Source organism: Oncorhynchus nerka, linkage group LG12, assembly GCF_034236695.1.
Source record: "Oncorhynchus nerka isolate Pitt River linkage group LG12, Oner_Uvic_2.0, whole genome shotgun sequence".
NCBI classification, from domain to species: domain Eukaryota; kingdom Metazoa; phylum Chordata; class Actinopteri; order Salmoniformes; family Salmonidae; genus Oncorhynchus; species Oncorhynchus nerka.
Window position 1 is genome coordinate 65472771 of NC_088407.1, and position 7155 is coordinate 65479925.

Sequence of the window (7155 nt, forward strand, 5' to 3'; positions counted from 1 at the left end):
TAAATAATTAAAATGCAAAATTATGACACATCTCACACACACTGAGCTTTTACACAATACATACTAGCACTTTTACTCACTTTCAGACCTTGAGCATAAGAGGTGTGGAACTCACAAAAATTGAAATGAAATGAGCAAGATTAAAATCAAATCACGCACACTGTAGTCCAGTCTATTGAATGAGCAAATGCTCAGATCAAATCAAATAAATAACACTTAAATCATATGACCACAATTCAACTCATGAAAAGCCTAACAGTCCAATGAAATGCACAACTCTCATATAATGTAATTGGATTTGGAGTGTAAGGTAAAGGTGCCTGTAATATCAACTACATATGTGAGAAAGGCTGGGAATAACACACCTCAAAGATAAAGTCTTTGACTAATAAACATGAATATATTTTGCCCTTGAGGTGGGGGCGGCCCGACCAAATATCAATTAGGGCACCCGAAAGGCTGCATACAATGGGGAGTGTTATTGAGAATATAGGCCAATAATTGTTCTCGGAGACAGAGGGGTTTGGGGACATTCTGTTCTGCTTTGTTCATAATGTATTTTTGGCAGACTTTGCCATGCCCAGCAGGAGAAAGTGAAGGGGCAATTAACGCACATGGACTATGGGGTGAGACAGGGGCCTGGGAAGAATAAGTTGAAGTTTTGCAGGAGATGAGATGAGCTTCCTGAAAGAGCATACTGTAGCACAGTGTCCATCTGACGTCTGGGAAAGCATGTTTGTTGAAAAGAGGGTCATTTAGGGGATTGCCAGCCTCCAGCTGAGAATCTACATTAGGTGTGAATGTGGGGTCACAATGACCTACCACAACAGACACTGCACAGAGGTTGGGTCCCATGGGTTACAACAACAAAAATGCAAAAGTATTATTACGTTTGGTCACTCACTATCTCAACAGGCCTATTTTTGAACAACATTTCCCATCATAGAAGACCACATTTTTTCCAGTATGTCACATACCAGAGGGGAAAAAAAACTCTAGGCCACCTTTACTCCACACACAGAGATGCATACAAAGCTCTTCCCTGCCTTCCATTTGGCAGATCTGTTGGGGGTTACCCTGGGAGTCGGGTGTGGGACTACACCAATGCCATGATTACTGTATATACAGTATGTGATAACCTTTGTATGCTTGCAAAGCGCAGTGATGGAAAAGTACTGGGTAAATGGATATGTACTGCGTTAGTTCTCAGGCTGAGAACTAAAGCACCTGCTGATAGTCACGCAGCCTCAAGGCTGAGATAGTTGAGTGAGAAACCACAGTCTAGACATGTTTTTCTCATCTTAGATACTTTGTATCTAATCCAATGAAACAATGTTAAGATATGATTGACGGTAGGTTGTAAAACAGAGTGTTGTCTCCTGTTTCGCCACACACATCTTTACTATAGACTACTGATGTATTCTGTATGTGAATCTCTGTCTGCAATTGCATTTTATTACTAAAGAGTTTTATGCCAAGGTTCCAGTGTCTGTGTCATCTATCTGGAAGACTGATTGTTAACAGCAACGTACATCCCCCCCCATGCAAAGAACCACCCAACAAATCTGACCATAATTCTATCCTCTTGATTCCCGCTTACAAGCAAAAACTAAAGCAGGAAGTACCAGTGACTCACTCAATACGGAAGTAGTCAGATCAAATCAAATCACATTTATTTATTTAGCCCTTCATACATCAGCTGATATCTCAAAGTGCTGTACAGAAACCCAGCCTAAAACCCCAAACAGCAAGCAATGCAGGTGTAGAAGCACGGATGCTACACTACAGGACTGTTTTGCTAACACAGACTGGAATATGTTCCGGGATTCATCCAGTGGCATTGAGGAGAACACCACCTCAGTCATCGGCTTCATCAATAAGTGCATCGACGACGTCGTCCCCCAGTGACCGTACGTACATATCCAAACCAGAAGCCATGGATTACAGGCAACATCCTCATCAAGCTAAAGGCTAGAGCTGCCGCTTTCAAGGAGCGGGACACTAATCTGGACGCTTACAAGAAATCCCGCTATGCCCTCAGACGAACCATCAAACAAGCAAAGCGTCAATACAGGATTAAGAATGAATCCTACTACACCGGCTCTGACGCTCATCGGATGTTGCAGGGCTTGTAAAATATTATGGACTACAAAGGGAAACCCAGACGCGAGCTGCCCAGTGACACAAGCCTACCAGACGAGCTAAATGCCTTTTATGCTTGCTTCAAGGCAAGCAACACTGAAGCATGCACGAGAGCACCAGCTGTTCTGGATGACTGTGTGATAACGCTCTCGGTAGCCGATGTGATCAAGACCTTTAAACAGGTCAGCGTTCACAAAGCCGCGGGACCAGACTGAATACCAGGACATGTACACAAAGCCTGCAAATACCAACTGGCAAGTGTCTTCACTGACATTTTCAACCTCTCCCTGACCGAGTCTGTAATACCTGCATATTTCAAGCAGACCACCATAGTCCCTTTGCCCAAGGAAGTGAAGGTAACCTGCCTAAATGATTACCGCCCCGTAGCACTCATGTCGGTAGCCATGAAGTGCTTTGAAAGGCGGGTCATGGCTCACATCAACAGCATCCTCCCGCATACCCTAGACCCAATCCAATTAATATACAACCCCAACAGATCCACAGATGATGCAATCTCAATTGCACTCCACACTGCCCTTTCCCACCTGGACAAAAGGAACACCTACGTGAGAATGATTGACTACAGCTCAGCGTTCAACACCATAGTGCCCTCAAAGCTCATCACTAAACTAAGGACACTGGGACTAAACACCTCCCTCTGCAACTGGATCCTGGACTTCCTGACGGGCTGCCCTTAGGTGGTATGGGTAGGTAACAACACAGCTGCCACGCTGATCCTCAACACGGGGGCCTCTCAGGGGTGTGTACTTAGTCCCCTCCTGTATTCCCTGTTCACCCACGACTGCATGGCCAAACACGACTCCAACACCATCATTAAGATTGACCACACAACAGTGGCAGGCCTGATCACCGACAATGATGAGACAGCCTATAGGGAGCAGGTCAGAGAACTGGCAGTGTGGTGCCAGGACAACAATCTCTCCCTCAATGTGATCAAGACAAAGGAGCTGATCGTGGACTACAGGAAAAGGCGGGCCCAACAGGCCCCCATTCTCATCGACAGGGCTGTAGTGGAGCGGGTCGAGAGTTTCAAGATCCTTGGTGTCCACATCACCAATGAGCTATCATGGTCCAAACACACCAAGACAGTCATGAAGAGAGCACGACAAAACCTTTTCCCCCTCAGGAGACTTAAAAGATTTGGCATGGGTCCCCAGATCCTTAAAAACTTCTACAGCTGCACCATCGAGAGCATCCTGACCGGTTGCATCACCGCCTGGTATGGCAACTGCTCAACATCTGACCATAAGGCGCTACTGAGGGTAGTGCGTACTGCCCAGTACATCACTGGGGCCAAGCTTCCTGCCATCCAGGACCTATATAATAGGCGGTGTCAGAGGAAAGCCCATAAAATTGTCAGTCACTCCAGTCACCCAAGTCATAGACTGCTACCGCATGGCAAGCGGTACCGGAGTGCCAAGTCTAGAACCAAAGGGCTCCTTAACAGCTTCTACCCCCAAGCCATAAGATTGCTGAACAATTCATCAAATGGCCACCGGACTATTTGACCTCTGCAGAGGCTGCGATACACATATATTTTCTTTTGGAATTTTGTGATGCTTGTGCTGGTGAACCACAGACGGGAAGTGGCATGAGTACAGACAGTTGTCTGGCATGCGAGAGCTGTGGCATCCATGTTTGATTTAGATTGGAGGGGGGGGGGGGGGTAACATCCATCAATTTGATTGAATTATTTCTTGCTCAGTGACGCAAACTCCATCTTCCAATGTATCTCCATCTCTTCATTCAAAGCCTCAATCATGTTCATTCTTACTGACAGTTGTGGCTGCTTCTCGTGATGTATTGCTGTCTCTACCTTCTTGCCCTTTGTGCTCTTGTCTGTGCCCAATAATGTTTTGTGCTGCTACAATGTTGTGCTGCTGCCATGTTGTGTTGCTACCATGCTGTGTTGTCATGTGTTGCTGCCATGCTATGTTGTTGTCTTAGGTTTCTCTTTATGTAGTGTCATGATGTGTGTTTTGTCCTATATATATATTTAATCCCAACCCCTGTCCCCGCTTACCTGGGTGAAAATAAATTTGAATGTAAATGTATTTGTCTGGCTACCAAATCAAACTGCACAACAAACTATTTAGGAACATATGTGATCAAAATGGTGGCATTAGAGACGTGCATATGAGTCAATGCTAACCTAGAATCTGCCTCAAACTCTGACTCTCTGAATGCTATGGCAGTCCATGGCAGAGCTGAAATAAGCTCACAATAGATTCTGCACTCGACATTTACAGCTTCACCTTTTTTGTCACTACTGTAAGCGAATGCTCAAATTACTGTAGCCTAAACAAGTCGTGGCTGTGACACTGTTGCAGAAGTGTGATTACAATTCGATACAAGTACGATACAAGGCACTCAAATCATTGCTATAGATTACACCTTTCACCCTGAGGAATTATTTGAAAGGGAAATTCCCTCAATCCGTGTCTGTTCCTGATTCCATTAAATGCAGAAAGATAAGATTCTCAGTCTGACCCTATAAGCGAAAGGCTTCTTACCCTCAGGAGAAATGTGTATACAGCACTGAACATGTCACAACTGATTTGAGCTGCAGGAAAGGCAGCTTGGGATATGTTGGGTCTATGAAGTAATAACATCACTGTATACATCTAATAACATCCGACATGTATCTAAATATGACATGATTCAGTATCTAGTTTTGTTTATGGTGAATAGCTGAAAGTAATATATGTAATGTTAGTGATACTATTCTGAGGGCTTTAGGGCCTTATGATTGTCAATTACCTAATCTATTTCTAACATTTAATCAGATCAGATTTCTTTCCAATCATATCCGTTGCGTCTGTCTACAAATCCTAGCATGCTTATCTGTCTGTGGAGCACACTGAATATTGAGCAACATTGTCTCGATATCCACAAACAGTGCCTTCAGAAACCTTTTCCACATTTTGCTGTGTTACAGCCTGAATTTAAAATGAATTTAATTTATATTTTGTGTCACTGGGTTAGAAACAATACCCCATAATGTCAAAGTTTAATGAATTTTTACAAATGAATAATACATGAAAAGCTGAAATGTCTTGAGTCAGTAAGTATTCAACCCCTTTATTATGACAAGCCTAAATATGTTCAGGAGTAATATTACGCTTAACAAGTCACATAATAAGTTGCATGGACTCACTCTGTGTGCAATAATAGTGTTTAGCATGTTTTTAAATGACTACCTCATCTCTGTATCCCACACATACAATTATCTGTAAGGTCCCTCAGTCGAGCAGTGAATTTCAAACACAGATACAACCAAAACGACCAGGGAGGTTTTCCAATACCTCAATACCTCCAATACCTCATCTACCAATACCGCACCTATTGGTAGATGGGTTAAAATGTTAAAAAGCAGACATTGAATATCCCTTTGAGCATGGTGAAGTAAGTAATTACACTTTGGTGTATCAATACATCCAGTCACTACAAAGATACAGGCGTCCTTTCTAACTCAGTTGCCAGAAGAGGGAGGAAACTGCTCAGGGATACCAATTTTTTAAATTTAACTAGGCAAGTATTTACAATGATGGCCTAGGAACAGTGGGTTAACTACCTTGCTCAGAATGACATATTTTTACCTTGTAAACTCAGGGATTTTATCTAGGAACCTTTCGGTTACTGGCCCAACACTCTAACCACTAGGCTACCTGCCACCCCCAATGGTGACTTTTAAAACAGTTAGAGTTTAATGGCTGTGATAAGAGAAAACTGAGGATGGATCAACAACATTGTAGTTATTAACCTAAATGACAAAGTAAAAAGAAACCTGTACAGAATAAAACATTCCAAAACATGCATTGTGTTTGCAATAATGCACTAAAGTAAAACAACAACAAAAATTGTCAAAGAAATTAACTTAATGTCCTGAATACAAAGAGTTATGTTTGAGGCAAATCCAACACAACACATCACTTAGTACCATTCTTCATATTTTCTAGCATGGTGGTGGCTGCATCGTGTTATAGGTATAATTGTCATCGGCAAGGACTAGGGAGTTTTTTAGGATAAAAAGAAACGGAACAGAGCTAAAAACAGGCAAAATCCTAGAGGCAAACCTGGTTCAGTTTTCCGAAAGACACTGGGAGAAATGTTTTCCTTTCAGCAGGACAATAACCTAAAACATAAGGCCAAACATACACTGACATTGCCTACCAAGACAATATTGAATGTTCCTGAGTGGCATAGTTACAGTTTAGACTTAAATCGGCTTGAGACTTGAAAAATGGCTGTCTAGCAATGATCAACAAGCTTGACAGAGCTTGAAGAATTTAAAAAAGAATAATGTGCAAATATTGTATAATCCAGGTGTGAAAAACTCTTAGAGACTTACAGCTGTAATCACTGCCAAAAGTGATTCTAACATGTATTGACCCAGGGGTGTGAATGCTTATGTAAATTAGATATTTCTGTATTTAATTTTCAATAAAGTAAAAAAAATGTTTTTAAAGTTCACTTTGTAATTATGGGGTATTGTGTGTAGATGGGTGAGAAAAAAAATACAAATAAATCAATTTCATTCATTTCGGATTCAGGCTTTAACACAGCTAAATGTGGAATAAGTCAAGGGGTATGAATACTTTCTGAAGGCACCTTAAATGAATATGGCTTTATGACAGTGCGGCTATGATTAATATATGCTTTTATTGGTCAACACAGAAATTGTTATGATCTTGCACCCACAGAGAAATCTGCTTTCACTTCTGATGCATGAAACATGAGTTATAGAAGGTTTTGTGTAGAGGATTCATTTCTCTCTGATGGCTTCTGTCTCACATCAACCAATAGTCATTACTCAAGAGGCCATGTATATTTAGCATTGTGTGGAAACTGTAAAGCAGTACAATGAAAACTCAAAGTTCATACCAGAAAAATATAAGATTTATTTTGGAAATCATATATATCTTTATTCCACAGCCGTTTTCTTCAATGCTAGTTATGTGGACCCATGGGATGTGGAGGCTCTTGTCTGAC